Here is a 10,133-nt window from a genome sequence, read left to right on the forward strand (position 1 = left end):
TGTATTCAATTCAATATATATATAAGTACACTAGGAGTGCCTATATATAAAAGCCTCTGAGATGCATCTAGAATGCCTAAGAATCAACATCATGATAAGTCATACAACCCAGCCCATGTCCACCAGATATGGGTTATCCTCCATTAAGCATGAAAGTAAGTGCAATGATGAGAGGATAAGCCTGCAATGGTGTAGCATGCAAATTTATGTTGTAGGCAACATGTGCTAAAAAGGGAGTGTGGATAACTATGTTGCCTACATGACAACTCAGTGAATGATGCAAACTCTAGTGTTGTAGACACCATGTGTTGAATTAGAGTTGCGTACTTCTGTGTTGTCAACATGACAACTCATAAAGGTGCACAAACTCCTAAGTGTCTTGCAAAATAAAATTAAAAAATAATGCAATATAATAAAATAATGCATTAACCTAAGTAAACTTAGGTAAGTGTAAATAGTAAATACACATTTACACCAACACCCCCCCTTAAGTGCAACTTAGGGAAATGCCCTTAAGCTTACAAAAACTAAGATGAAATGCATAATGGGTCCCAGCTACTAGGCCATGTTAGGTACCCATGTACATAATGAAATGCAATCTCTCATAAAGCAGAGAAAGAGGGAAAAGCTCATGGGAAAAACCCTCCCCCAAAAAGAGAGATGAAAAGGGATGCATGGATGGATGGAGTAATCAAGACCCCCCCCCCCCCCATTACGACATACATCCAATATATACAATAGTGAAGAATGAGAAGAACAAGACCTCATAAGAGGAAAAATTCTCCCCCATAAGAAAGAAGAGGAAGAGAGACAAGGTAGTCCCCCTCCCCCCTCGCCCCCCCCCCCCCAAATGAAGAATGTTGGCCAGTGATTGCTGCTCCAAGGAAGAAGTTGGTCCATGAGTGCAGAATGATGTTCCTCCCCTTTAGAAGAAACAATGACAAAGGTACAATCTTGAAGATGTATGGTGGCCCTGAAACTTGCTCAAGTGTCCGTGTGTTGCTGCTACTAGTCGCCCCTTCCAACTGTGCTGAAAAGAACGAATGCAGATCTAGAAAGGATGTTTGTTGAACTTATTCCAATGAACCATCTATCTCCTCAAGTGATAAAGAGATCTCCAACAACTGTTGTTTATAAGGATCCATAATCATGCCAACCTGTAAAGATTGATCACGTAGAGAATGGATATGAGGGTCAGAGTGAGCCCTCGCAACAACTATAGAAGGATCATCTTCATCAAAGAGAAGATGTAGATCATCAACGTTGTCTCCCAAATCTGCGGTGTGTGACTCCATGAACAAACCTACAATGTCTGCCATGTAGTCATCCCCTGAAGTTGGAGTTGGAAGACAAGAAGTACCCTGCTTTGTTAGACCTATCATTGTGGCAATATAAGCATGTGGACTAGATTGATGTCGTGACCTCTCACTGCAACTGTTGATAGAACTCCATGTGTCTGAATCTATTGAAGCACTATCACTGGTGTCACTATCAGTTTCCATAGTGTATGAAGTGCAGAGATGAGTAGAGGATAAGCTGGGTGAACTTTCCTCAAAGTGTACATCCTTCTCCACAAAGATCTCATGTGTCTCTAGATCCATAAGTCTATAAGCCTTCACATTGTCTTCATATCCGATGAAAGTACAAGGCCTAGGTGTTAGTGCTTTCCATCCCCTGGAAGATAGGTTTGCCCATGTTGGACAACCAAAGACTTTGAAGTGACTCACAACTAGTTTTCTGCCGCACCATGCCTCAAAAGGAGTCTTCCCATCTAGGGCATTATGAGAAGACCTGTTAAGTATGTGAGTAGCACTACTAATGGCGTGTCAACTTCAAGTGTAGGATCAAGAGACTTGGATTTTATCATGCAACTTTCCATGGTCTTAAGAGTTCTAATCCTCATAACTGCAACATTTGTCTTGTGCGGACTGAATGCTAGTGGGTTCTAAAGATCAATTCCCTCAAGTTTGCAAAAGTGCTTAAGTCTTCTATTCACATATCTACTTTCGATGTCCCTCTGTAGAACCTTGATGGATTTCCTTGATTTATGTTCAACATGACTCTTAAAGGCTTGAAGCTTATCAACCACTTCATTCTTATGATGAAGGAAGTAGACCCATGTGAGGTGTGAAAAGTCATAAAAAAAAGTAAGGATGTAGCGGCCTTGGCTAACTGATGTCACTAAAAAAGGTCCTGCTAAACCATGTGAACCAACTGGAGAACAACTGGTGCTCTAGAAGACTTCCCTTTATCATACTTCTCCTTGAGATGCATATCCACTGAACATGATGAATACTTTCCCTTAGAAAAGTTGATGTTAGGTAGACCTTTGACCATGTGTTTGAAGCAAAGTTGCTGAAGATGGTGGAAGGCAAGGTGACCAAACTACTCATACCATAATGTGGTTTGTGAATTAGAGTGAGTCAACAAGGCTTGTAAAGGAGACTTAGGCACAAAGTGGGAGAAGGAATAAAGTCTCTTGTCATGATTGACTTTCCCCATGACAACCAATGAATCATCTCTAAGACTATGCACCATCACTAAATCTGGAAGGAACTCAACTCTGTGACCATCTCCAAGGTGAGTGATTTGGTAAACTGAGAGGTGATTGGAGCTGAGGTTTGGAACATAGAGAACATCTTTGAATTCTCCATTTTCCATTTCCATATGTCCTTTTCCTTCAACTTCCATTTTAGTATCATCTCCCACAAAGAGGTGCGGTACCTATGACTGCTTCAATGAAGAAAAGTCTCCCTTTGAAGAACCCGTATGGTAGGAGGCACCTGAGTCAAGTATCCATTCCATAGAAGAACTTGAGTTTGCCATATGTGTTTTCCCTTTTCCCTTTGAAGAGGTTGGAGTTGAATCCTTGGAAGTACCTGGCAATTGAATTTTGTTCTTCTTGAGTAGGTTTTCCAACTCATCGATTCTTTTAGTCTTGCAATGATACTCATCATGTTTTGGCTTTTTGCAATATGCACAAAAAAGTTTGTCCTTCTTTTCATTAATTGCCTTCTTGTTGGAAGAACAATTGCCTTGCTATGAGGAGGATAGTTATGTCTCAGATTGTGATTTCTGGTTCCACTACATTTTCTTGTTGTTGCTAGAACTTTTCCCTCCTTGACTTGATTGGTGTTCATCACTAGCCACCAATGCTTTGGTCTTTGATGTCATGAGAAGCCCCAAATCTATCAAGTGAGATTGTTCAACAATCAACATCTCTGCAAAAGCATCAAATGTAGGCTTCTGGTAAGCACTTCCCATGGTCAACCTGTGAGTATTATAACTCCAAACAAATGAAGCATACTCTAAAGGTAGCCTCTTCAAAATGTGATGAATCAACTTGTCATCATTCATGGGATTTCCACAATCTTTAAGTAGTGCCCTATACTCATTGGCTTTGTTGATGTAATCTAGAATTGTGTCAAAGTTCTTTGGATCCAAGAGAAGTAGATTGTCCTCGATCTGGAATCCCTTGTCCTCATCCACCTTACCATACAATTCTTCAAGTTTGTCCCATGCAGGTTTGGATTCCTTGAAATTGGAAATGTGGAAGAAGAGATCTCTATGTACAAAATTCCTAATAATTCCTAAAGCCTGTTGGTCTTGTTTTTGCCAATTAATGAGTGTTGTAGCATCAATCGGTTTGGGAATTGTTCCATCAACATAAAGATTGTAACCTTTTTCCATTAATCTACTCCATGCAATATCTTTCCAAGTAGAATAATTGTGTGAAGTTAGAATTGGACATTTAAGTGAACCCATGATGCAGAAAATGAAAAGAGCACACAAAGGGACACAAGAACACAATACACACCCCCCCCCCTTTTCACTCAATCAAAAAACCCCCCCTAAAAAGATTTTTTGGCACTTTATATGTAGTGCGTGTATAATAGGCCACTTGTCAAAATTTACAAAATGGACTTCTGAGTTTTCTTTTTACAACAGCCTTTTGAGGCCCAAATCTATCACTAAGCACTATAACTCAGATGTACAATAATTCTAAAAAGTAATCAAATTATTATAATGTAGAAAAAGCCCTAGTTCTGAAAGTGAGATTTTTGTCCACACAACCCTAGAATCTATCTGTAGATCTAGAAAGTAGATGAAAAATAATGCACTTTCAAAAAAAAGAACTTGTTTTTATGTCCAGATGAGCCCATAGAGAGTGTTTCAAGTTGCAAAATGCAAGATTAAGAAGGTACAATCACCAAAAAATGCAATTTCTAAAATATCCTTGCACCGAAACTAGAAAAGAACACCACCACTAAAAAGTTTAGGAAATTTTACCCAAAATAAAAAAATACACCTGATTTGGAGTCTGGATAACTAAGTTATGGCCTTGCAAAGTTGAGCTACCAAATCAAAAAACAATCTGGAGAGGGGTTTGGAAGGAAAAATGCTAGCCTAAATTTGATGGTCAAAGGGCCGTTGCAGCAGTTATAAAAGGCCTCATTTTGACAATTAGACAGCTGTCAAATTTATCCTCATAAAATGAGGATGTCAGCAAAAAACATCCTCCTTGGTGATGTGGTAGGTTATACAATGACGTGGTTGTATGATGGCTTACTTGGACTGTACGATAGTACATGTGTCTTAGTACAAACAAGTACAATGGTAGGTGACTAAATGCCTACGTGTTGGCTTATGTGGCGGATAACTTATTGACATGGGTTGTGTCATGGTGGTCCATGTGGCCTCTAACTAGATACTTATGTGTCATTGTGAAGGTACCTGTAGCTGACTGGACTACATGCCATGTCACAGTATATGTGGCTCTACGTGTCTGATGAAACGAATGTTGTTTGGTGGGCGATTGGGATGGCATTGTTGTGAGGCAACCACGTGTCAATCGTACTATAGGCTATACAAGGCGTGGCCTATATTGCAGATAGCTATGTGGAGGTGGGTTATTGATCTGGGTGTCTGCTTCGGGGGTTTGACTGTGGACGTGGCACCTGTGAAAATGTCTATCGTCGAAGGTTCTGATTGTGGGCACTAGAACTACTTTCATTGCCGAAGGGTATTTCAAACAGCTGAGAACCTTTGGCGATGCCGTGAATGTTTGTAGGTAAGGTCACTAGAAAGGTTGTCGAGTTATGTTATACTCGCCAGAATTTAAATAGTCTGATGTCGAATAATGTAGAATTCGCCGGGTAGAAATATTCCAAATGTACAATGAATATTCCTTGCGGGAGCCGAGGTGTCACTGCACAGTTCCTACAATTTTTTTTCTTTGCTAGCCCAACTGGGCAAAAAAATTATAAAAATACCGAATTCAAAAAAAATTGCAGAGATTAATTGAAAATTAGATTTGAATAAAAGTAAATTGTAGATCTAAAAGATCGTACCCGTGTTGCAAATCAGGGCCTCCGAGTGTCGGTTTGCAAAAAAAAATTGCCTTCTGATCGACTTTGGGCTAGGGTAACCAAATTTATAGCCAGTTTTCATCGAATTAGCATTTCAGACATAATGGCAAGGTCAAATTTGGCTCTAGACGCTCCCAATAACAGTAATACTCCAGATTCAAGCCGAGGTGCTAAAGCAACAATGGTCTTGAATGGCTATGTGAAGAGAAAATCTCCAAGCTCTGATACCATGTAAGAATTTGCTTTTGGAAAAAATTCACCCAAGAACTAAGAACTCAAACACAAGCACAATTGTAGACCAGAGAGAGTATGATCAGAATATCAATGTATTTGATTCAATATATATAAAAGTACACTAGGAGTGCCTGTATATAAAGGCCTCTGAGATGCATCTAGAATGCCTAAGAATCAGCATCATGATAAGTCATACAACCAAGCACATGTCCACCAGATATGGGTTATCCTCCATTAAGCACGTAACTAAGTGCCATGATGAGAGGATAAGCCTATAATAGTGTACCATGCAAATTTATGTTGTAGACAACATGTGCTAAAAAGGGAGTTTGAATAACTATGTTGTCTACATGAAAACTTAGTGAATGATGCAAACTCCAGTGTTGTAAACACCATGTGCTGAATTAGAGTTGTGTACTTCTGTGTTGTCAACATGACAACTCATAAAGGTGCCCAAACTTTTAAGTGTCTCACAAAATAAAATAATAAAATAATGCAATGTAATAAAATAATGCATTAACCTAAGTAAACTTAAGTAATTGTAAATAGTAAATACATATTTACACCAACACTATCATATCAGATCATGAAATCAATCAGCTCGCTCTTTCACAACATCACTTCATGTTTGTTTCTTCATATGGTAACTCTTCATGAATATCTTCCTATTTATATGATAATTATATATTATCTCCCTCTATGACAATAATGCTAAAGACACTTCATCTTTCTCATACATCGTCACCATATAGATATCTTCATGTTAGTATTCTAAATTTGGTTCTCCAATTGTCATCTATCTTATGATTGATACAACATCTTGTACTTCTCTTCACTACTTTAGGCAGCTCCTAAAGTATAACTTTCTCCATCAACTTGTAAGATATCCTGATCAACATATTTGATATAGAGCTCCATCTTTGCTTAAATAACATTAGTTAGGGGAATCACCCCTAATTTACCTCTTAGATACTCTTGTGTATCCTTAGGTAAAGCCTTAGTGAAAATATTGGCTATTTGCTCCTTAGTGTTCACATACTCCAATCTTACTTCTTTATCTTGAACTAGTTCCCTCAAGTAATGATACTTGATAGCAATATGCTTGGTCTTTGTGTGCAACAAAGGATTCTTTGATATATTTATAGCACTTATGTTATTACAACAAATAACAATTGGATTAGTAATCTCTTCCTTCATTCCTTTTAACAATTTCTTGATCCACACAATGTGAGAACAATTTACCACTGCTTCTACATATTCAACTTTTGTTGTTGATTGTGATATGTAGTTATGCTTCTTGCTTGTCGATGAAACCAATCTCTTTCCTAGAAAGAAAACTCCACCACTTGTACTCTTCGTGTCATTGATATTTCCTACCCAATTAGCATCTGTGTACACTTATAGTTCAAACTTGTCATTCTTTTTGTAATATAGTCCATAATCCTCTATTCTTTTTAGATATCTTAGCATTCTTTTCACTTCCATCATATGATTCTCCTTAGGATTTGCAAAAAATCTTGCAACAATATCAAGTCTATTGTGAACAACATATTGTAGCTTGCCAATCATTAATCTATAAATGTCTAGTTCACATTAGTAGAATCGCTATTCTTAGAAAGTTTATTTCTAGTAGCCATAGGCATGCTAAATGGTCTTGAATCTTCCATTCCAAATGTTTTCAATATCTCCTTGATGTATTTGGATTGGGTAATGTAGATACCTTTCTTCATTTGATATACTTGTAAACCAACAAAGAATTTGATTTTCCCAAACATGGACGTTTTGAATTCCTTTTGCATCTCATTAGAAAATAATTTTCATAATTCATATTATATTCCAAATATGATATCATCCACAAATATTTCAACTAATAGTATCCCTTTACCACCAAGCCCATATAGTGCTTTGTGTAGTTTACATACCATGCTCTTATTGTTGAGATCAAAAAATCCTTCTAGTTTTTCAATGTAAACCTATTTTTCTAGTATTCCATTGAAAAATGCAGTTTTGACATCCATTTGATACACTTTAAATCCTTTGTAAGTAGAATATGCAAGTAGAGTTATAACTCCTTCCAATCTTACAACTAGAGAAATATGTTCCCATTGTCAATGCCTTCTTCTTGTGCATATCCTTTGCATACTAATCTAGCTTTGTTCCTTGTGACTTCTCCTTTTTCATTCATCTTGTTCTTGAATACCCACTTTGTTACATTAACATTCTTGTCCTTTGGTCTAGGTACTAATGACTGGGTTTTGTTCTTCTATATCTGTTCAATCTCTTCATTCATTGCCTGAATCCAATCTTCATTAACCAAAACATTCTTTATTGTTTTAGGTTCATGCTCATAAAGTAAACATGAATCACTTCTCAATATTTTCCTTGTCATGACTCCAAAGTCTTTGTTTCCAATTATTTGTTTCAGTGAATGATGTCTTCTTACATACTTTTCTAATGTAGGTTATTTTCTTCTTACTTCTTCAATTTCATCTTGAAAAATTATCTCAAGTTCATCTTGTATCTCTGCTTCTACTTCTGGTTGCTCAGCACTAGCTTGCTGGTGCTCGACAATGTCTTCTTGTATCTTCACATCAATTTGTCGATGCTTGATAGCCTACTGGTGCAACTTGGCATTCATAATTCTCTGTTGCTTGGTAGCCTTGGTCTTTGGCTTAGGTCAGGTGTAGGTCACACCTTCATTGACATATATGAATGTATTGTAATCTTAAGGTTTTGTCTTGCATTCAAAACCATTCTTTTCTGCATATTCATCAACTTTCACATTTACACTTTTCACAACTTTGTTAGTGTTAGAATTCAAACATTTATAAGCTTTGCTCTTAGTGGAATATCTTATAAATATGCCTTCATCACTTTTAGCATAAAGTTTTCCATTTTTATTCTCCTTCATTATATAGCATTTTCTTCCAAAGACTTTAAAATATTTCACATTAGGTGCATACCCATACCATAATTCAAATGGTGTAATATGTGTACCTATCTTGACTTGTACTCTTTTCAAAGTGTAGATTGCTTTACTTACAACTTCTCTCCAGTATTCCTGTGACACATTCTTCTCCATCATCAATGTTCTAGCACAATCCATGATTGATCTATTCCTTCTTTCAACAATTCTATTCTGGGGAGGGGTTCTAGATGCTGACATCAGTCTCTTGATTCCTCTATCATTGTAGAATACATTAAACTTATTAGAAATAAACTCTCCTCCTCTATCAGATCTCAAGAACTTTATGATTTTATCTGTTTCCTTTTCAACTCTTGCCAGATACCACTTAAATAATTAGAAAACATTAGATTTTTCTTTAAGAAACATCACAGTAATCATTCTAGAGTAGTCATCAAGAAATAGAATGAAATGTTTATTGCTACAGTAGCTTTCTCTTCAATAGGTGCACAAAGGTTAGTATGAACCAATTTGAAAATATCATTAGATGAATAAGTTTTGCTCTTAAAACTATACTTTGTCATTTTTCCCAACTAACATTGTTTACACATAATATTATTAGGTTTTCTCAATCTTGGTAATCCTCTCACTCTTTTCATTTTACTAATTCTTACCAAATTATCAAAGTTCACATGACATAGCCTCTTATTCCATAGCCATATGTCATCAAATTTTGCAAACAAACAAGTCTCATCAGATAAGTCTAGATAGAACAAGTTACTTCTTGTCTACTCTCCACTTCTGATTAGTTCACCATTTGCATCAAATATCTTGGCCTTCTTGTGATGAAATTCAAGTCTGTATCCTAATTTGCTCAATTGTGCAACACTCAAAAAGTTATAGTTAAGTCCTTCAACCCAATAAATATTGTCACACTTGATCTTATTAGTTAGTTTAATTGATCCTTTACCTTTCACAAGACATGGTGCATCATTACCAAACTTGACACAACTACTTTTATATTGTTCCATGGTTTCAAACTTACTTTTATCACCAGTCATGTGGTGTGAGCAACCACTATCAATTATCCATCTATCACCTTTACTCACATATGAAATTAATGCAATTTTCTCATCTTCATTAGAATCTTCTTTCATGGCAACATAGAAAACTTCATCATTACTATCAGACTCATTGTCAGTTTCTTCTTCAGCAATATAACAAAATTTCTTACCTTTGTCTTTGCAATCCTTGTTTCTTCTATTGTCTTTGTCATCTCTTCTACCTTTATACTTGCTTTCCTTCTTTTCATCAATGTTTTCTCTGTTAGGACACCTTGTAGCAATGTGACCAACCTTATTACATAAAAAATATATTATACGAACTTTACCTTTGAATTTGCATTTGCCTCTTGGAAGTCTTCTAGCCTTTAATTCTTCAAGCTCATCTAGATCACCATAAAAAATATCATTGTCACCATTCACACATTTTCCTTTTCATTTCTTCTTGAGAACCAATTGGTATTTGAAAGTGGATTGAATAGTAGTAGGAGTAAAATTATCAAAGTTTGACAATTCAAAAGTAGTAAGCTTATCAACTTATCCTTCCAAACTTAGATTCTTACC

This window comes from Cupressus sempervirens, chromosome 10 (assembly GCF_028749045.1).
Source record: "Cupressus sempervirens isolate cs-2001-9-10 chromosome 10, ASM2874904v1, whole genome shotgun sequence".
Lineage (NCBI taxonomy): Eukaryota > Viridiplantae > Streptophyta > Pinopsida > Cupressales > Cupressaceae > Cupressus > Cupressus sempervirens.